Raw genomic sequence first — 24,095 nt, 5'->3', positions numbered from 1 at the left:
TTATTATGCATCTTTATTGGACCAGCTAAAAAACAAAATTGAAGAAAAACGGCCTCATTTAAACAGGAAAAAAATCCTCTTTCATCAGGACAATGCCCGTGTTCACACATGTTTACGATCAATGGCTAAAATTGAAGAATTGAAGTTCGAATTGGTCGACCACCCACCGTATTCGCCAGATTTAGCCCCCAGTGACTTTTTCCTTTTCCCAAACTTTAAACACTCCAAGAAAGATGGGATATCACTTTTCATGTGTTAGTACCTATTATTTATTATTTATAAAATGCCATTTTAAGATAATGTTTATTCAATGCAATTGAATGACAGAAACCATTGGACAGTCGCCTGTGGTGCGCTGGGCTCACTTGCGTCTAATCTCCGAGAAGTCGTCAGTAACCGACAATCTGTTTCTAACGCAATGAGTCATGACACTAATACGCCATTACAATAAAGGTTATATTACTATAAACTCTCGAAGCTTGTATCGCATAATGGAAATGGATACGTCATATGGTCACGTGACATCTACCTATACATCTGTGAATGACTTTCATGCACAATTTCTCGTGCGCGCCGGTATGAAGTGAGTTGTCCATTTAATATTGTCATTGGTCGCCGCACTCCGACGGCAAACTTAAAAAATAATAAAATGTTTTTTTTCCGGTTGCCATTGACCTCTTTTTGCAGCTGGTGTAACTCGACCCTAACTATGTCTACTATTGAAATGTATTCTCTAATGAATAACGTGTAACAATTTGATATTGACATTGAAATCATGTATATTTATATAATGTAATAATGACCACGAGTTTTTTTGTTTTTAGTTTTGAGTTCGCTGACAATTTACCGTTCAATAGAAAAGATATAATATTTTAACTCTACGGATATTTTTGACCGTAGGCGTATAACGTATAACCAAGGAACTCAGAAATGATGGGAACTGAAATACCTAACGGGTGTGGAGAAGCAGGCAACCAATCTCGAGTGTGGAAGAATACGGGATATAATTAAACATGTATCAAGAATACGTCATACGTCGAATAATGGCAACTGCTCATAATTTATAGAATAACGTTCATTTAATATCGGTGTATTGAAGGTTGCAACACATTAGTAGCGAAGGGTTTAGGTAGGCTGTTAAGATCCGCTAGAAATATGCACATTAAACTTTGTTAGTCATATGTATTTGTTTTTTATTGAACTAAGATTTCAATTTACAGATGGTGTTGGTTAGCTTTTAAAATTCAAACCAAACCATAATAGTTTTGGTATATTTTGGGCCAAACGACAAAATTGTACACACTTTTTCTTTCATACATATTTGTTTTCGTTGGATTAAAAATACGCATTACACGTAAGTACTGTTGGTTAAGCGTTGGACTATCACTCCGTGGGTCTCAGGTTCGAATCCTGGGTCTGGCAAGTACATGTCATATTGTTTTTCAATTTGTGTATGCGTCAGGGTACGGACCTAATAGGTTGAGCAAGTGGCTGACACCCATTTCTCGTAAAAAAACAAAATCTGTTAATACAAACCTCTGCTCTGTGGAGGCCCATATGATCCTATTAGGATCGGACATGGTCGGAAAAAAAAAAAACCAAACTATAATGGATAAAAAAAATATTATTCTATCTATAAAATATTCAAAGTTATGAATGATTTAATTGCATACTTTTAGATAAGTATTTTATAGATAGACGATTGTTTTTTGACTATTATCTATTATGGCTTTGTTTTCGCGGGTCTAATTGAATTTTAAAAACTAACCAACACCATCTATAGAATTATAACTTTATTTAAATGAAAACAATTACGTACGACTGTCAAAGATTATTGTGCACTATTTATGCCGAATCTTAACAGCCTACCTCCACCCTTCGCCACTGCAACACACACTATTGCGTTGGACACTCACACGTTCAAAACTCTGAATCAAAATGTAGTGTAATGGGGTGCCTATCGGAATTATATTTATTAATCTGTTTTGCGCGTATAACTCAAAAAGAAAGATTTCGTTAAAAATGTGTGGTGAGTAGGGAATCAAATCCCTAGCCAAAATTCTGATCCCGGGATTTCGGGATTACAATTTGACAATCCCAGGATTGGCATTTTTTCCATTGTTAACATAAAATTTTTATATTTACAAATAACATTGATAAAATCGGTCAAAAATAAATCTAGTATAACTTATAGGTACTATTTAAGACATTTATTGTTAATATTGTATACGTTCAATCTTGGAAATACATAAGTTTATTGGAGTAAATAATATTGTAATATACTTAAATAATAATGTGAATTTAATATGAGATTGCTGTTTCTGATAGTAAAGACTTAATGAATGGGTTAGCGAGATTTAAAATAGTACAGCAAATCATGGTGTACTTATGGCCTTTCCGTTCCATAAATCTAGTTAGTCAGCCAAATATGAAACTGCCGTAAAACGTATGAGATCATGGTGGAATTACTTTGTTAATAGTGCGAAGCATTGTTTTTTTTTTAATCTTTCTAAATTTTATTAATTTATGTGAAATAATAAAATGAATCGGGAACTTACACATGGGTATAAATCAAACTTCATTCAAACTCAGTTTATTTCTAATGTAGTTATTTGTTATTAAAAGTATTTTTTCTGTTAAGTATATTTTCGTTTTTATTTTATTTTCCATAAAAATTGATAAAAAAATCAATCCCGAAGGTTTCGGGATTACGTTTATCAATCCCAGGATTCATAGGTATCGAAAATATCCCGGGATTGGAATCCCTATTGGTGAGTATATTGAAGGAAAGCAAAGCGTAAGGTCAAACAAACTCATTCATTGGCAATATACCTAATGGGCGACGATAATAACATTTATCGCATACCTACCTAGTAATAATTAATAAGCATCGTACCTACACAATATGTTGGTATCAGTGTTGCCAACCGTACTATAATTATAGTATCTGTACTATAATTTTGGTCCGAATACTATGTACGATATAAAACAGGTATAGTACGCCCAAAATACTATAATTTTGAATATCGGAAAAAATATGTAAAAAGTAATAAAATTTCGATATTTCCGTTCGATAAAATGGTGAAAAGTACTATAATTTCGCAATCCTATAAGAAGATTTGGAAAACTTGGAAAAAATGCTCGAAAAACGTAAAAAAATCCCTTGAATTTGGTTTAAAAATGAAATTTCTTGAATTCTTCGGTATGCATTTTTGGTCGGAAGAGGCACCTAAATAAAAAGGGTTCTCAGAGTTTCTCAAATTCTCCGTTATTTTTTTCTGAGAAACAAAAAACCTATACATTTTCAACAGATGACAACGCGTACTATATTTTTTCAACAAATACTATAATTTTGGAGGCTCTGTACTATAATTCCACTTTGAGAAGATGGCAACACTGGTTGGTATACCAAATGATTTAAATCAATTGATGTCCAAGGCCAATACAATAAAAACATCACACGGACCAATTAACTATACAATACTTCTGTGCATTCGTCAGTTTTTATTATATTGCTGTCTCAATATAGCAAGGTTGTATGTGACGTCACAATAATAATGTAAGTTGGATTGAGTCCACAAAGTATTTCTTCGATTTTTCTATGAATTAAGGATTCTTTCCATGTGATAATGATAACTAGAGACCGGAGTATATGCACTTGCATATCGATACCATAGTTCAGGGGTCGGCAAACCGCGGCTCGCGAGCCGCATGTGGCTCTTTGGGTATTGGCGTGCGGCTCTTTGCCAAATTCCCAATTTTTACAAAAACTTTTGCAAAATTCACAATTTTTATTTTTTGTCATTGATTTGTACACTTATTATATTATATAATGACATTATCGCGAGCCTAATTTTTCCTCCGTGATGGTTAATGCAAAAAGGTATGATTGTTGTTGTTTTAAATCAGCCCATTGCAAAAGTCGACAAATCAAATTTTTCTCCATTTGATATTAACACAAGCACTTTTGAAATACAATTTTATTGGTGGATTTAACAAGCAAATAGTTATGGAGCTCAAAATTTGTAGGTCTTGCCACCAAAATTGAGGATTTGGAGAGAGACAAATGCAATTTAATTTCACAGCACAAGTGGGGCGCTCTAAAAGTAGATACTACGATTTTTAATACATATTATGGAATAGCTTTCCGAACTTGTATTCGAGTCTACATAATAATATGTATGTGAACAATCATTTTCAAACATGAACAATATAAATAGCATTTAGAGAAGCCAAATAATCGATGAGAATTTTTTGGAATCGCGCCTGAAATTAAAAACTACAAGTTACATACCAAACATACACACTCTCCAAAGAAATGCAAGGAAGGTCAAATAAAATCGAATAACCCTTACTGAGATTAATCAGTAATTCCGTTATATAATGAAATTTATTGGTTAATTCCATATTAAACTTGACAATTTCATTGTGCATTGATGAATTCCACTAAATTGAATATAAAAAACATACACTTTCATCAAAATCAAGGCTTTAAAATTAAAATGAGAATTTCTGCAAAAAATTCAAACGCCATTATCTTGGAGCAAGGTTTTTAGAGTTGTTCCCCTATTAAACTATGGTATCGATACATTATGCAATTGCAAATTTAGCCCATTCTCACCGGTTATTGCAGTTTTTACCTAAAATCTAGTGACGATGCAAAAATACTAAAAATTACTATTTATTATTATTTAATGTTGCATATTTTGACACTTTTCAAGCATTTTTTATGCATATTTCAAGCTTTTTATGTTGCATATAATCCGGTCTCTAATGATAACCAAAAGAAGGTTTCGATCATAGACTATAGATACAGTTTCGACTCATTTTCTTTTGTGTATGTATGCTATCAATGCAATCCCTGTCGACCGAATTCAGACCGAATCACAATGGCAGTACTCAGCGAACTCATAATGGGAACTGAAATACCCAAAGGGTAAGGAGTAGCAGGTAACCGATCTCGAGAAAAGAAGAATCCGGGATAAAATTAAACACATTTCAAGAATACGTCATACGTCGAATACTGACAACTGCCGCTCATTTAACATTGGTGTATGACACACTATTGCACGTGCATAATGCGTGTTTCATTTTTGTGGGACACTCACACATTCCAAACTCTACATCAAAATGTAGCGTATTGAATATTGCCTATCGGAATTCTATTTATTATCTGTTCCGTGGTAGTGCTAGTTACTGATTATCTTCGAATACACTGCGGTAACCTGTGGGTCTATTCTATACCTATCGACCGCTAAAGTGATAAAGTGATAAATATTATCAAACTTAGGGTAGGTTTGTATCAAAATATTAGCACTTATTGTAACAATTACACGAAGTTGGTTGTTATTGTTGCAATAAGTGCTATATTTTAACAGCACCTATCTTACTGCTGTTAAAATAAAGCACTTATTGCAACAATAAAAACCAACTTCGTGTAATTGTTACAATAAGTGCTAATATTTTGATACAAGCCTACCCTAAGTTTGATACTATTTATCACTTTAGCGTTCGATAAGTATAGAATAGACCCACTGTTCGCAGTAAATGAAGGTTTTCGAGTGCATATTTCATTCAAATTTATTTCAATATGCAACAATCATCAGTATCATCGTCTAAAAACAATTTATTTAATATAATATTATATTGCATTCAACATTCGAAGTATGAGCAAGTTGTGTGTCACGGCCTGACTGTAATAGTGGCCTTTGTTACAATCCGTCTACTGGCATTTTTTGACCATGTCCGATCCTAAGAATATCATAATTATATGGCCCTCCATGTATCAAAACAACACGAAATCTTATTATTGTTTGTAGTAATGGGTGTGTACAAAAAGTCAAGTTTAAATTAATGTCGCTAACGATTTTCATAATAATTCCCGAATCGGAACGGATTGATATTTTTTCACGAGATGGAGCGCTAGCCTCGAGGTTTTCACGAATCGGAGCCGTACTCCGGTGCGTTCCAGTCCATTTTGAGCGCTGGGTTGAAAGTTGTAGTGCCAGGAGAAGGTAGTACAATGAGTTCGGTATTGTCAATTCCCTGGCAAACTATTAGTATTTCTGTATAGTATATAACATTACATCTGTTTATAAGGTGATACATCAGTGAAACGGCAAATAATTTTCAAGAATAGGCGCGTCGCGCGACGAAATTTTGGACTCGCTGCCATTCGGAGAGAGAACGTCGAGTTGGAAACACGTCAATTTGTTTCGTGATGGCGACGGGCGTATTAATTCTTAAATCGTGTAAGGATGACTAAAAACGTTACCCATTTACTTCAAAAAGAAAACATGTCAATGAATATATTATTATTGTTACTGATAGAACATACGTTAAAGTGCCCACCACCACCCGTCATATATGCACAACCGTGGATATGCACGGCCGCTTTCTATGACGCTTTAAACGTGTCTGAAAGAAGTGATTTTAAGTGCTCATTCCGTCCCGAGACGGAGCCGCACGGGACTGATGCTGCAACCATGCACCGTAGTGCTTAAAGAAGAAAGTTAAGAAAGAAAATTTTTGTTTTTTGGACTGGCTCTGCTGTCCGCTGACGTTAAGCGCCTTGTGTACCCGCACACTGAGTGTCACGAATTGAAATGGATGAGTCTACAGAAGAGTCGGGACTATCCCGCTCCCCATACGACTGACATGGGTCATTTGCACCCGCGACCCGCAATCCGCGCATCGCCTAACCACGATCTTTTTAGACCGTGCCTCAACTGAGGTATAGCCTTAAGTACTACACCCATGCGTTTAACCATGCCCCCCACAAGGGTGGGACTGACTTGGCTCTAGCCTGGGGGACCAGACTTAGAGGGGCCCGGTATCACGGGTTGACCAGTTAGGTGAGATAAATATCACAATTTTTTAAATAACGCTAATAGTAAAAAAGTTTTTTTTTATTAGTGTATCCTGACCATGGCCCCCACATCCTGAAGCAGGCCCTCAGGCTCAGTGGCGCACCCAGGGGGGGGGGGGGCAAGGCCCCTTGGCCCCCCCCAAAAATATTGAAATTGAAAGCCAATAGATTAGACAAATAAAAACACGGCAAAAAAATGATTTGAAATTCTCCAGCACCCTCTAGAAAAAATTCTTAGATTTTAATTTCTAACACAAAAATTTCGAAACACTAATGTCGGGTTTTTTTAGAAACTCAATCTCGAATGGAAATGTCAAAAAATTCTCGGTGTCCACCCGAATTCCGGAGTGGTGTACACCGAGTGCAATAGACAAAAGTCCGATAAACGATAAATTAGGCTGTGTTCTGTTGGGTAGGTTCGTGTACCTATAAGTTAAATGCAATAATACTTTATTTTCCATTTTCAATTAATATTTTGGAACTTCACTATTAAAAAACCTAAAATCGATGATAAAAATTCGGCGAAAAGTACGACTACAGCCACCACCATGGGCTGACAGGGCTACAGCCTGAGGGCCCGGGCTTAAGAGGGCCCGGCGTGGCGGCTCGTCTAATTGTGAGATAAACACACACCAGAAATATGTTATATCATAAAAAAAATCGCATGTGGCGCTATACTACTTCATCAAAATTAACATAAAAAATATGAAGTATGATGAAAATATGATATACGTAACTACATGATAATAATTCACGTGTATCATTTTATATTACAATTATTTTTAGTGTTTTTAGAAAAATAAGGGGGGGTCGCGACCAGTGGTTCATAGTATGATAACGATCGATAATAATATGATATGAGTTCCGACAAATCAAGAATTCAAGAGAATTATTTAACAATATAGATAAATCCACAGAATACCATTTGGGAACACTACTGTAGAACATCACATTCCCCTTAACCCTGGTGATAGGTAAGGGGGCCCGCCAAACATTCATGATGTGGGGGCCATGCCCACCACAGTCGGTGGTGGTGTAAATTTAAAAAAAAACATTTTTTTCGGTGGAATTCAGCATAAATATTGTGGCTCTAGACCAGTGGTTCTTAACCGGTGCACCGCTGGCTTGTTGCAAGTGCACCGCGAAAATAATGATAAAAGCAGAAAAATCCGCGAAATAGCGAAAACCGAAAAAGTCACAGGTTTTCGTTTCATAAATGAAAACAAAAAAGTGGATCAATATCTATGCTGCAAAGAACTCACCGAGCGTACGACATGACAAGATGTTTTTGATTCTATTTCTTCATATTTAGAACAATTTAAAATATCATGGAGGAATTTGTATGGATGGTGCTCCGTCAATGTTAGGCTCATTTAAAGGATTTGTTACCCTCGCAAAGACAAGAAACCCTAACATTATATCTACGCACTGTTTTATTTACACAGGGAATCTATAGTTTCGAAAACATTAACGCAGTGCTAAAACCTGTGCTAGACCAATATGGTAAATTTCATCAAATCCAGACCTTTAAAAACAGGCATTTTTAAAAAAAACTTTGCATTTCTATGCAAGCTAAGTACGAATGTTTGCTTTTTTACACTGAAGTGAGGTGGTTACAGTGGCGCACCCAGGGGGGGGGGGGGGGGGCAAGGGACCCTGATACCACCTAAACATGAAAATTATCAGAATGATTTTAACTATTGAAATTGAAAGCCAATAAACCTTTGGGCTTAGACAAATAAAAACACTGGCAAAAAAATGATTTGTAATTCTCCAGCACCCTTTTTATAACAATTTCTTAGATTTTAATTTCTAACACAAAAAATTTCGAAACACTAATGTCAGGTTTTTTTAGAAACCTAATCCCTAATGGAACTGTCAAAAAATTCTCGGTGTCCACCCGAATTCCGGAGTGGTGTAGGTCATGGCTGCGGAGGGCTGACAGGGCTCTAGCCTGGGGGCCCGGGCTGTGGGGGGCCCGGCGTGTCGGGTTGACGAGATAAGTGAGATAAACACACATCATAAATTAAGCTTTAATAGTAATTATACTATTATACTATTATACGCTATTATACTTCATGGCCATGAACATTTTCAATTACTTATATAATTGTGCAATATATTTTTTGATTATTATGTGTCGATACTCGACAGCTCCATTATTAAAGTGGATGTATTGAAAATCGCCAATAATTTACTGTATAAGTACCCTTAATTTGAACTAAAACACAATTTGAAAAACGTTAATGTAGTGTTTCACACTGCCTTTAATCTTAGCGGTAAGTAGGGGGCCCGCCAAATTTCCTAGCCTGAGGGCCCGTTTCAGGATGTGGGGACCATGGTGAAGGTACACCGAGTGCAATAGACAACGAGAAATTAGGCTGTGAAGAAGAAAAAGAGCCTATGGGACTAATTTACATTCTCCTCCTTGGGCCACCCCCAATATTAAATCCTGGGTGCGCCACTGCTCAGGCTAGGTTTTTTAGCAGGCCCCCCTACCTATCGCTACGGTTAAAAGCAGTGTGACGCTCTACAGTGGTGTTTTGTAAATGGTGTTTTTGTATTTGTAATGCATATCTTGAATTGTGGAGTTGTCGAGCATCAACACACAATAATCAAAAATTATACCGCACCGTCACGTAATCATTTGAAAAAAATATTGGCCAAGAAGTAAAGTAGCGCCGCATTCGACTTTTTATCACTATTAGAGCAAATCTGTGATGTATGTTTATCTCAGTTCTGGTCAAATCTGATCTACACGCCACGCCGGGCCCCCCTTGATCCCGGGCTAGAACCCTGTCAGCCTCCCCCTTGTGGGGGCCATGATCCTGACTAATAAAAATGGTTATTTCTTAAATATGGCGAAGGGTCGGACCATTGTTGGCACGTTGGTTCCTATAAAAGTGGATCGCAACCAGTGCTTTACAATATGACGCCGAATACCGACAACTCGATAATTCAAGTGGATTTACTTAAGAATACAAAAAAATCGCTAAAAGCACACGGAATGCCCTTAATTTTACCTCTTGGGGAACACTAATGTAGAACTTGCCTGAAGAATGAGATTGGAGAGACAGTCAGCACTTTTACGTGTACACAGTTATTGTCATGATAGTTTAAATAAAATAAGCACTATTGCTGACAGTAATTCCATGCACGTGTACAGACGCTATTAATCTTAGCCAGTGGCGGCTCGACGACTTTCTAAATGATGGGGTTTAGCCATTAATTATTAAATATACATACCAACTTACTCTCTCGTATTATACATTATAGGTACCTATACCAAAATACTTATATGAGGAAATGAGTATTCATAATAAATATCTCTATAAAGTAGGTATATTATGACAATGTAAAAAATATCAGGACGTGTATTTTTGACATGATAGCGATGTGGGGACGGCCCCTACGAACCCTCAAGGTAGAGCCGCCCCTGATCTTAGCGATAGGCCGGTGGGCCCGCCAAACATACTGGGCTTGGGGCCCGTTTCAAGATGTAGGGGCCATGCCTTTAACTATGTATTAGGTTTAACCAAACCACTTTTAACTTATTTAAAAATTAATTTATTCACAGTGACGCTCCTAGACTAAATGCCGCTCTATTTTTTATACAGTATTTTTTATTACCGTGCACGTGTCGTTACTGGTCACTATGGACATCGAAGAGCAACGGAAGTAAACTAGACATCGCGAAATCGACAAAAAAAATACAGTCCTGTTAAACCTTTTATGTTACTTAATACATTTTGTTTCCAATCAGCGAGCTGATTTTTTTAACGGAAAGATATTTTCGTTATTACTAAGATTAGGTAGCTATTTCTATATATACAAAATGACTCTCCTCGATTTGCCGCCCCCAAGCGACGCTCAATCTGCCTACCCCCACGGGACGTCACTCCTTCTACATTTAATATTATTTTGGAAAATGGTGATTTTTTTAGTTGCTAACCGTACTATAATTATAGTATTTGTACTATAATATTGGTCCGTGTACTATGTACGATATAAAACAGGTATAGGAAGCCCAAAATACTATAATTTTGAATATCGAAAAAAATATGCAAAAAGTACTAAAATTTCAATATTTTCGTTCGATAAATTGGTGCAAAGTACTATAATTTCGCAATATAAGAAGATTTGGAGAACTTGGAAAAAAAATGCTCGAAAAACGTATGAAAATCCCTTGACTTTGGTTTAAAATGAAGTTTCTTGAATTCTTCGGTAAGCATTTCTGGTCGGAAGAGGTACCTAAATAAAAAGGAGTCTCTGAGTTTCTCAAATTCTCCGTTATTTTTTTCTGAGAAACAAAAAACCTATACATGTTCAACAGATGACAACGCGTACTATATCTTTTCCCCCAAAGACTAACTACTACTAACTACTAAAAATACTAATTTTGGAGGCTCTGTCATATGAATCCACTTTTAAAAGATGGCAACACTGATAGCAACACTTCACGTCAAACTTCAGAATCAGCTGACATCGAGCAAACTGAGCACTGATCTAACCTCACTTTTTAGAGTTATTCAACAAACAATGCCCTTCGAAGGCCGCGATTATTGAATATTCTAACGTAAAACTGTACATCAATATAAATAATCGATGAAACTGTAGTATGTTGACGAATGCACTTGTGTATGCAGTTAACTTTGCTACTTACAAAAATCTTGCAATGTTTACCGAACTGACGCGGCGAATGATAAATAGCAACTGACAAAAAAAAACAAATACGGAAGACTACTTTCGTGTTTGATTGTAAAATATACAGCGATCAGGTGATATAGTCACATCAGTGCGATTTATAAATCAACTCTTATTTCATTATAATTATCACTTAAACCGTCATAATGACTTTCTATCTGCGGACACCCTCATATTTTATTTATATCAGTGAATAACTATAAAAATAATGGGAATTGGTTTGAAAAAAGTTTAAAATCTTGAGTGTTTAAAAATATATTGTGACTGGAGAAAAGATTTTTTACAACATCTCAAGAATATATTACCTACCCTATTAGTTACGTCTGTATCCCATAATACCTATGCGTTCAAGTTTCTCACGGAAACGAAACGCGCATTTAATATTGGTAATATTTGAGGACACTAGGCACGCTTTATGTTTCTTGAATTTCATGGCCTGATAATAAATCCGTCATAAAATAATAAATCGAGCCCGGCTTTTATGACCTCGATCCATGATGGCAGGTTTTTACGTTTCTTTATTAATTGTTTTATGATTTGTATGTACCTAGGTACCTTCATTAAATGATATCAATCAATCTACAAATATTTTCAACGATAGTAAAATATGGGTGACAATTAAATACATGTAGTATTATATTTCTTTTAACAAATAAACAATTAAACAATCATTTCATTGTGGCATATAAATATAATTAATTAAAATGATTTTATTATTTTTGTTGTGGAAATAATTACCTCCCAGTGTTCAGTGCCGTTTGAGTAGGTGGAGGTTGGAGTACCACTGTGTGGCTTGTCCAGCGGTTATCAATTTGCTGAGCGACGTCTCTAGCCGATTGTCATTTCATCTGCTTGGCGAACTCTATCACATCGCGTACTCTTGTCTGCCTCCTTTAAGCCGCGTTGACACGGTCCAAGTACGATCCAAGTAGACTTGGATAGGAATAATTAGTATGAAGATGTCTCATCCAAGTGACAGCTTCGTACTATTTATTCCTATCCAAGTTAACTTGGATGACACTCGATCCAAGTACACTTGGACCGAGTGCCATCCAAGTGCACTCGTATGTGACATCTTCATACTAATTATTCCTATCCAAGCTACTTGGACCACGTCCTACTCATCCAAGTTAACTTGGATAGGAATAAATAGTATGGAGCTGTCACTTGGATAGGAATAAATAGTATGAAGCTGTCACTTCGATGAGACATCTTCATACTAATTATTCCTATCCAAGTCTACTTGGATCGTACTTGGACCGTGTCAACGCGGCTTTATCGATTGGCGTCTTTTGTGATCTTCCCACAATATGTCCAACATGCATCTTTCTATGCCCAGTGCGCTACTGGATTTTTATGGATTTCTTTTACATCTTTCACATACATAATATGTGAGCAGTTGAGCACTGATAACGCAAATTAGTTGAACACGTATCTAACATCATCAATACCTCCCTTTATCAATTTGGCATTTGTTACCGATACATATAGATAGAGTTATTGCCCCCTCGATTAAGTACCATTGATGAGGATCGCTATTGGCTTAGCAATGCAGTTTGTCATTACGTTTGTCTCGGAGACAAGCCATCAATTTTTAACAGACTTTCAATTAATTATTAAAATTTATAAAATCAATAAGTACCTACCTACCTATTATTTGAAATAAGTTTTCTTAATTTCTTCTTATATTGCCATCCCCTTGCGGAGGTTGGCCACATTCAGAACGATCCTTGCCTTATTATCTGCTACCCGAAACAGTTATGTAGATCTGCACTCGTACCAATAATGGAGCCACGAAATGCGTGTCGTAGTCTGCTGCGCTTACCATTTTTGATGACAAATTGGGGGATGCTATACTTATGTCCTCTCATAATGTGTCCGAGGTACTGAGTTGTTTCCTGGTTTTGATACTACGCAGATCTTCGATTGAGAACTTCAACATTTTGACACCCGGTCAATCCAAGGAATTTTGAGGATACGTCTATACAGCCACATCTCGAAAGCTTTAACTCTCTGTGACATCCCTTGGTTTATCGTCCATACTTCCATATCTTAAAAAAAATAATGATTGATGAAAATATCAACACGAATAAAATCTTATTGTAGTGAAATGAAATTCGCGCTATACGATGATAATTATGCCCGGGAACCACGAAAAAAGTTGCCAACATAAAATTTTTCTTTCCTTTCCAGCATTTTTAGTCATCTAATTTACAAAAATCGCATTTGTTATGTACAAAAATTATACTTTAGATGTGTTTGTACATACCTACCTATTAAAATTGTATATCATCATTGTTTTTTCTGTGACAAATTTAAGAAAAAGGCTTTGACTATTGTTTTTGAAGTTTGCCCTGCCTATCTTTTAGGACTTAGGTAATCCATCTTACGTTTCATAGTAATATTGTCTCTTGTAGACCCAATGACATGATTGTGTAGACCTATCAAAATAATAAAAAAAGCCTCGTCTTCATGTACGGAAGGATGAATTTTATTGTTCTTTCAGTGACAAAACATTGAGCGGTACAGTTCGGTTATGAGGAATGCAGCGGAAAACACATTTTGAAAATACCCGATCTACTGGATTATTTGTTAGGTTAACCTAACCAAACCTAACCTAAAAGTGCGGCCACACCGGCAACAAGTCGCGCGACAACTCGTTAAATTTTACGATAATTATCATAATTGCTTAAGAAATTTCACGATAATTACCATGCTTATCGTAAAATTTAACGAGTTGTCGCGCGACTTGTTTTCGGTGTGGACCCGGCATAACATAACACAACACAACCTAACCTAACCTAAGTAACACTAAGTTAGTGAAATCATATAATATGTGAAAGTATACATGAACCATCATATCTTGACTATTAAGCAATTATTAAGCATTAAGTAAGCAAGACAAACGGCTGTTTCTCGTAGACGTTGTGCAATGTCCGTTACCTCAGAATGTATCAATAAACACAATCTGTCGTATCTGTGTTCGCACCAACTCGGGTTGAGAGACCCATACGGACTCTATAGTGGAGGTCGGGGACGTACCTAGATTCATACCTGAAAGTACGGGAGAGTGTATAGTTCCACAGATCACCGTTATGACGTCCGTTGGTAAGGCAATAACTATATAACGAATGGCCCCCACAAGGTCATGGCATGACGGGTCTACCAGTGAAGTGAGATAAACACACACTACAAATTTACTCTAATACCAAAAAAAGTCACTTAAAAAATATTTAAATTTTTGCCATCAGCTCGATAATTCAAATGGATTTATTTAGAAATACACGTAATACCCTTAAGTTTAGGTACCTGGTGGAACCCTGATGTTCCACGGAATACCATTTAGGTACACTTCTGTAGAACATCACACTACCCTTAACTTATTGTGTAAATATCGCGGCCATGTAGGTATGTTGCGCTCGAAATGAAATATTTTACGAATCGAAGCGCTCGATAATTTTACGAAAATATTAACATAGTTATCTAATAGTACGTGTATTTTATAATAATAACTGTGTTAAATTTTTTATTATATGATATATCTAGCTCAGTCTGTCAAATTAACATGTCCACAATACGGAACGATAATTTTGGGGAACGCTCCGGTTCATTTCGAGCCATGATTTATTCCTATTGTCATTGTCATAAGGCCTAAAAGGGCCATGTCATTGTCGTAAAGAAAAAAATCAAGTCAACTTGAAACAATAATTTTATCTTATCATGATATATATATGACGTGTATTAAAATAATATTAGGTATTATCTTCGTTGTTTGATAAGCATTTTTATGTTTACTCTCTTCCTCTTACCGGTTGGTAAGTATCTATAACGTGTTGCATGATTGTGTAACAGCGGCCAAGGGTGGAGGTAAGCTGTGGGTAGGCAGATTGAGCATCGCTTGGTGGCGGCAGTTATTCGAAGGGTGGCAAATCGAGGAGAATCATTCAGTATATAATATAACAGAAATAGCTACCTAAAATTTATAAATAACGAAAATATCTTTCCATTAAAAAAATCAGCTCACAGGCTGGAAACAAAATATGTTAATTGACATAAATAAGAGGATTGTATTTTTTGTCGGATTCGCGACATCTAGTTTACTTCCGTTGCCCTTTGACGTCATCGCTGACAAGAAATGACAATAATGTGCAGATTTGCAAATAATTACAGTGTGACTTATCAACCAGTGCGCACGGAAGTTGCGTTGGCCGTCAAAACTAAAGATGCACCTCCATCTTACAGATCGTCCCACCTACCGCTCCTGGTCCACGATGTTAGTCTGTATCGAAGCATCACATCGTCATTATATCGATTATCGATGTAATAATGCCTAAAACTTTGCGATCTCATGCTAAAAATATCATTACAAATGTTGCCAAGTTTTGTGAAGAAGTAAAACGACACGGACGCCCTTAATTCATCAAGATATTATGTAAGAAGCCACTGTCAGTGGCGCACCCAGGGGGGGGGCCAGGGGACCTTGCCCCCTCCAAAATATGAAAATCATCAGAATGATTTTACACATTGAAAGCGAAAGCCAATAAACTATACCTTGGACTTAGACAAACAACACGGCAAAAAATGATTTGTAATTCTCCAGCACCCTTTTTAGTAAAATTTCTTAGATTTTAATTTCTAACACAAAATTCTCGGTGTCCACCCGAATTCCGGAGTGGTATAGGTCATGGCTGGGGAGGGTTGACAGGGCTCTAGCCTGGATCCCGGGCTGTGGGGGGGCCGGCGTGTCGGGTTGGCCAGATAAGTGAGATAAACACACATCATAAATTAGCTTTAATAGTAAAAAAAAAGTCGCCTGCGGTGCTATTATACTTCATGACTATGAACATTTTAAATTATATAATTGTCCAATATATTTTCTGATTATTATGTGTCGATACTCGACCGCTCCATTATTAAAGTAGATGTATTGAAAATCGCCAATAATTCACTGTATAAGTACCCTCAATTTGAACTAAAACACAATTTGAAAAACGTTAATGTAGTGTTTCACACTGCCTTTAATCTAAGCGGTGGATAGGGGGCCCGTCAAATACCCTAGCCCAGTGGTCGGCAAACTCATTAGTCAATAGAGCCAAATATCAACAGTCCAACGATTGAGATTTCTTTTGAGAGCCAAATTTCTTAAACTTAAATTATAAAAGTACGTAGGTAGTAAGTAGGTACACTGCTAATTTACTTAATAAACTTTGGTTAAAGTTTTAAGTCCTAATTAAATTATAAGTAGGTACACTGAATAAAACTGAATATAATACTTATTTATTAATAAAAAATAAATTGTAAGTCAGGTATTCATAAAATTGAATCATGACAATGATGACTGACAAACTCAATGTGAATAATGGCCTTGCATCTCCTTGTAAAGTTTGGGTAAGTCAGGTTCGTATGTTGTTGATTTAATTTTAAGCACGATTCCAGGATCTCATCAATAAATCGATTTCTCAATTTACTCTTGATTTCCTCTCTTGGAAAACTTTTTACTAACCACAAAACTTGCAATATTAACATTGTTAAAAGATTTTATTCAGTACCTAATCAAATACAGAACATTATTTTTCTTGACTCTTCTCCTCAGCTGCTTTCTTCCTTGCATCATCGACAGAATATTTAGCGCAAAATTACGAGTTTTTAGTTGTAGTATCTCTCTAAATTTGAATGCGCCAATTTTTCCCCGACACATAAATACAGGTACATAAGTCTCGATATATTCAACATTACTTTTACGGTTATCCTCTTCCATTTTCTTTGCTTCTTCTTTGTAGCCAAGTCAAATATGGCAGAGATCATCTGTGGCAGAGCCGCACTCAAGGGCCCAAAGAGCCGCAGTTTGCCGACCACTGCCCTAGCCTGAGGGCCCGTTTCAGGATGTGGGGGCCATGGTGTAGGTACACCGAGTGCAATAGACAAAAGACCGATAAACGAGATATTAGGCTGTGTTGTATTGAGTAGGTTTTGTATAATTTAAATGCAATAATACCTTTTTTGTCCATTTTCAATTAATATGTTGGAACAAACCAAAAATCTGCGATAAAAATTCGGCGAAAAGAACGACTACAACGAAACTACTACGACTACCCGTGTAAATCAAAAGGACATTTTTTTCGGTGAAATTCGGCATAAATATTGTAGCTCTCTAGACCAGTCTTCCCCAAACTTTCGACATCTGCGTACCCCTTCTATAATTTTCGTAACACTGAGTACTCCTCATCAAAGAAAAATGCATATAAGTACTTCAATAACAATCAAAATATATTTATATACGTATTCCTTTTGTAGTACATAAACAAAATAATAATAAACGAAAAATAAAATTCATTCATAATAAAATATAAATAAAAGTTATAATTATAAAAAATAACACTCATTATAAACCATGAGAAGGATGAAATTATTTATGTTGAAACGACAGATCATCATAATTTGGTTCCCTGGTTATTAATTTTATTCAGAGATGCGGTTCCACACCCAAAAGACTGTTCCTTTTTTTGACTCAATGTCTACAAATGCTGAAAAATCAACTTCACATAGATATGAAGTTGGAAAAGGCAAGATGTATTTCAGGAATTTCTCTGTTAAAACTGGATACACATGTTGCACTTGCAACCTAAATGATGTTTAAGTACACTCCTTATATTTATTTTGCAAGAATCCGTCTGAAGCTAATAATTCCAACAATTGCTCTTCTTCCGCATGCGATTAACCTTCTAGCATGGATGTTGCATTAATGCTTGTTGCACCAGGCGTAGCCATAACCCGGTGCAGCGCGTACCGCCACCAAACTCTTCCCGTACCCCAGGGGGTACGCGTACCACACTTTGGGAAACACTGCTCTAGACCAAGCGGGTAGCACAGCCGATATTAGTTAAGTAATGTTTTAGCATACTAGGTACACATGTCCAGCATGGTCGCTGTTCACTTCCAATCAGCCAGTCGCTGATGACACGCTCAACGGTTACTGCCACTATGCCTCCAATTTAATAAAAACTAGAAGAAACTGTACAAATATATCGCGGTGTATTGTGAAAATATGTAAAAATATTTATATGAAGAAGAAAAAGAGCCTATGGGACTAATTTACATTCTCCTCCCCCCCCCCCCAATAATAAATTCTGGGTGCGCCACTGGCCACTGTATTACCAACGTCAAAGAAATCTCCACATTTTTTTCTGTTTTAGTGGTATATTATATTAGTAATAGTCCATACAACCTTAGACTATATATACATGCTCGCAGGTTATCTACACTTAGCTATGCAACAAACTAATATTTGGCGGCGACACCATAGTAAACATCTCACACATCTGTAAACCTTTTATCTTACTCTAGCGCGTGTCGCAGAGATTATAAATAGTGCACATTAAACTTCGTCAATCACACTTATTTGTTTTTATTGAACCAATAATTAATTGCAGATCAGTGACGTCCCTAGACAAAATGCCGCCCCTAGGCAGCGCCAGAATGTCGCTTCATTTTTTATCATGCTTTCATAACTATAATATCTAAGAAATGTGTTGTATTGATACACTAGGTCATGGCCCCTACATCCTGAACCTGGCCCCCATGTTAGGATCTTTGGCGGGTCCCCCTACCTATCTATAAGAAAAGCGCTTTCCAAATGGTGTAGGTACGCGGTAAAATTAATGTGTATAATATATAGTGTTTTTTGTTGTATATTTTAAAAGGAGTTGTCGAGTGTCGATACACGATAAAAAAAAATATTGTACAACCATATAATTTCAATTAATAACATTATTGAGGGACATTTGCGCCATAGGAGACTTTTTTACTTTTAAAGCAAATTTGTGTTGTGTGTTTATCCCACTTATCTGGTCGACTGGCCTCGCCGGGCCCCTCCAGAGGCGGGGCACCTAAGCTAGAGCCCTGTCAGCCCCACCCTTGTGGGGGCCATGCACAAGGTACTAACAAAATATGTACCACTAAAACATACACAATTAAATTTATAAATATTTTTAGCCCAAATGTGGATTTTTTTTTGATGTTGGTAGGTAATACAGTGGCTTCTTATATATTCAATTTTAATTTATTTTACATATTGTGGACATTACAAATTATAAGTTTAAGACGTTCACAACATGACATTTAGAAACAAATAAATATTATTAAAAAAGTATTATGTAATATTGTAATTATGCAATATTAAGTTATTCTATAGTATAAATGTGTAAATACAAAAAATATGAAGTATATAGGTACAAGGAAGTACACCGGATGAGTTAAGCAGACCCTATTTTAAGAATTTATAAAATAACGTCCACCTATACTCATTCTCACGTAGATGGAATATATCAACATCCGAAGCAATTTGGTTGAACAGAGTTATTGCTCTACCAATTGGCATCACCAATGGCAGGTTAGTTCTACTCCTCGGGAGAACAAACAACTGATGCTCCCGATTTCTAAGATAGTTATCAGGGACACACAAGTCAATATTACCAAGAATGGCAGAGTTCTCACTCACACCACGTATTAGTCGAAAAAAATACGTGGCCAAATATTGATATCTTCTAGCACTTAAACTACAGTATGTTAGCATACCTAAGAGAAAGTCAGTTGGATAAAGCCACGGATAGTATCCATATAACCTCAAATAAAGGAGTCTCAAAAATTTCTTTTGAACTCGCTCCACCATAAGGTCATATTTCAACTGATGCGGGGCCCAAACAATCGACCCACTCTCAAGCCGGATATCGCGAGCCCGGCAAAAAATACAGTCCTGTTAAGCCTTTTATGTTAATTAATACATTTTGTTTCCAACCAATGCGCCAGTTTTTTTAATAGAAAGATAGGTTTAGGTAGCTTTTTCTATATTATGTACAAAATGATTCTCCTCGATTTGCCGCCCCCAAGTGACTATAACGCATCGGAGCACAGCTCTTGTTCGTGAAAGCCTCGAGATAATCGTCCGTCTCGTGAAAAAATGAAACATTGCATTACGATTCGTGAATTATACATACTCCTTTATTTTAACTACTTTTATATTTATATATTTAATTTATACGAAACGTCTTCTCGGAAGCGTATCATTAAAAAATAATGTTTATGGCGTGACGTAAACCCCCAATTCTTTTGACCTGCGGCGCGTGACAATATTATGCCCTAATCTAGCATTTCACAATACGTATTTTATCCCACTGACCAATGACATTAATATGGACGAATCATCTAGAAAATAAAATGACACTCACTTTGTGTCGGATCTGCCGGATGGCGAAATTCATATTTTAATATCGGTATCCTACGCTCAAATGAATATTCTGCTTGCAAGCGGTCTGGCGACACCGCTGGGTCTGCCCATACAAAATTTCTGACTGTCAGGTTTCGACTCCACCGTTATTATTATGTTACAAAATGCCAATGTGCCTATTTAAAAATTGTAAAAAAAATCTACTAAACACTCCAAGAAAGATGGGATATCACTTTTCATGTGTTAGTATTATTTATTATTTATAAAATGCCATTTTAATGAATGCAATTGAATGACAGAAACCATTGGACAGTCGCTTGTGATGCGCTGCCTCACTTGCGTCTAATCTCCGAGAAGTCGTAAGTAACCGATAATCTGTTTCTAACGCAATGAGTCATGACACTAATACGCCATTACAATAAAGGTTATATTACTATAAATTCTCGAAGCTTGTATCGCATAATGGAAACGGATACGTCATATGGTCACGTGACATCTACCTATACATCTGTGAATGACTTTCATGCACAATTTCTCGTGCGCGCCGGGTATGAAGTGAGTTGTCCATTTAATATTGTCATTGCCACTGACCATCAGATGCTGATCTTGGCAGGTACCTACCTACCTACCTATATAACACAAAACATCGAATTTTTATAATATAAATAATATATAAAATTATTACATAAATAAGATAATACCTATTTTTAAAAAAAATCCAGCGCTCCGGTTCGTAAAATTGTCCATTTGAGTTGTTAGTTTTTAAAATCCAAATGAACCCTGCCTAGGCCAAAGTGTAATAATAGAGGTAGATCTGACAAAAATTGTGTACACTTTGTCAATCATATTTATTTATTTTCATTAAATGGTTTCTAAAATTCGATTAAACCAAACTGTAATAGTTATTTGTTTTAGGCAAGGCTTAATCAATAACATTAATATGGACAAAGCTTCTGGAAAAAAATGACACTCACTTTTTTGTCGAGTCTGCCGAATGGCATAATCTGTTCTAACGCCGTTACAATAAAGGTGATATTGCTATAAATTTCCGATGCTTTTTGTCGATCTGCCGAATGGTTCGGTTCCAACGGGCATGGCCCCCACATCCTAAAACAGGCCCCCCGGCCAGGATCTTTGGCGCCCCCCCTACCTATCACTAAATTTAATGGCATGTGTGACGCACAAGAGAAGCGTTTTCAAAATTGTGTTAAAGGTAAAAGTAACCGCCTTCGGTTTATTTTTAGGGATTTTTGTAGTTTTAATACATTTACTTGAATTATGTAGTTGTCAAGAATTAACACAAAATAATCAAAATGCATCTAACAACCTCTTTTTTTTATGTAAAATTCTTTCTTGTGAAATAGCGCCGCAGGCGACTTTTTTACTTACTATTAGAGCAAATTTGTGATGTGTGTTTATCTTAAATATCTGATTGACCCGCCACGCCGGGCCCCCTTGAGCCTGGGCCCCTAGGCTAGAGCCCTATCAGCCTCCCCTTGTGGGGGCCATGCGAACGGGTTCGCTCAAATGAACATTGACACTAGAAACACTATTCTAACGCCATTGCAATAAACGTCATATTGCTATAAATTCCCGATGCGTGATATCGCATAATGGAAATTGCGTGAATTTACTTGCTAGCTACTAACTGTATTGAGTGAATTATCCATTAATAATGTCATTGTGTTTAATAGAATTTTAATTACTAACCAATATTTCCGTGATTATAAATGGTAGTATTTCTCACTGGGATTTCATGAGACTGTATATTATTTAAATTGTTAAAGTAATATAATAATGTATGATGCTCTTTCGGCTTTCCCAGTGTTTATTGATGAGTGAGCAATCGTTATACCTACATATTTAAGTACCTATCTAACTATGTACATATGAGGCGTCGTATTACAAAAAGCGACAAGTCCACAATTCAATATTTTCGGGAAACAACGTTTTTATGTTTCAAGCTTCAATTATTTGTTTTCACGTGAGATTATTTTTCCGTTGTATTCTATGTCGAAATTAGAACCAAATGCCAATTTGTTTCAGCCGATAAACTCTTAAATGTAATAAATATAGCCAAAATAAAATTGAACGTAGCGCTATTTGTAGCTCACTTTTTAATTTACTCCGCATAAGGCACATATTTCCGTGGCACTGTTATGAGTTTACCGGATGCTACAATATGGGAGACGCCATTTCCAACATTGAACGTTCTCTTATTGGCTGACTTAAACACGCGCAAAATCAACCAAGCTTTAAATAATATGAAACACGGACTTGGCGCTTTTTGTAATAAATCGAGAGTTAAAATATTTTTTTTCGTAGGGTTATGTCGCGTTTTGGAATTAATAGATCAATACATATTGTGTAAAATTATACAAATACGTGCGTATTTTTTTTCTCGATTTTGACCAAATGTGGACTTATCGCTTTTTGGAATTAGACGCCTCATATACGTACGAATTCGACACTCATATTATCGTATTTTTGTATAATTTATTTTTAAAAACTAACCGACCCCATCTGAAAATTGTAGGTCTTAATAGTTCAATGAAAACAAATAATAATTATTACCTATGCAGCGTATCGAAATAGAAGATTTTACGAACCGGAGCGCTCAATAACTTTCTGAAAATCTTTACATATTTATGTAATAATTATTGTATGTAGGTATTTTTTTCCGACCATGTCCGATCCTAATAGGATCATAATATGGGCATCCACAGAGTAGAGGTTTGTATTTATATATTTGTATTACCTATATAAAAATATACCTGGGAAGTTTAGACAGTCAAACAGAGTAATTGTCTTTAAACTTGCGGCGCCAGATTAGGGTTATTTTAAATAAGTATTTATGAAGTAAATTAATTGTATTACGTTTTAATAATTCTCGAACCGGAGCAATGCTATGGGGATTCACGAACAGCAGCTGCGCTCCGGTGCGCCCATTTCGAGCGCTGAAGATATGTCTGACAATGTGCACTATTTATGTCGGATACCCACAGCCTACCTCCACGCTAGGTACTAGGTATGGCCCCCACATCATCGCTGGTTGGGTAAACCAGCTAACTAAACTAATGTTCATAATAGGTAGGCTCAGTATAATTATTATGAAACTCTAAACCTGGACAGGAACGGGAGATAGGGCAAAGAAACACATTTAAAATTAATAATTACAAGATAAAAAGAACTTTTTATATACGTTTTTACATTCTGAACTTGACTTGACTAGCTTAAACGATCGAAAAAATTTGTACTTGACATGTCATATTGATTTCCATAGTAACGTACGTATATATT

General features: G+C 36.2%; 1 protein-coding gene across 1 annotated transcript in view; it reads right to left on the bottom strand.

Moving 5' to 3' along the window:
* LOC147068909 (ATP-binding cassette sub-family C member 4-like) overlaps positions 1–11,628 on the bottom strand; it is a 108,876-nt gene extending 97,248 nt beyond the window's left edge. Inside the window, exon 1 of the mRNA XM_085951254.1 lies at positions 11,532–11,628. The gene's annotated coding sequence lies outside the window, so the exon portion shown is untranslated. The remainder of the gene's footprint in view (positions 1–11,531) is intronic.
* Positions 11,629–24,095: the final 12,467 nt, after the last annotated feature.

The sequence above is a fragment of the Rhyacophila brunnea genome, unplaced genomic scaffold (assembly GCF_057557595.1).
Source record: "Rhyacophila brunnea isolate RB1 unplaced genomic scaffold, BYU_Rbru_1.0 scaffold_24, whole genome shotgun sequence".
Lineage (NCBI taxonomy): Eukaryota > Metazoa > Arthropoda > Insecta > Trichoptera > Rhyacophilidae > Rhyacophila > Rhyacophila brunnea.
Note: the sequence above shows the minus strand (reverse complement) of the source record. Positions and strands in the feature narration are given on the sequence as shown.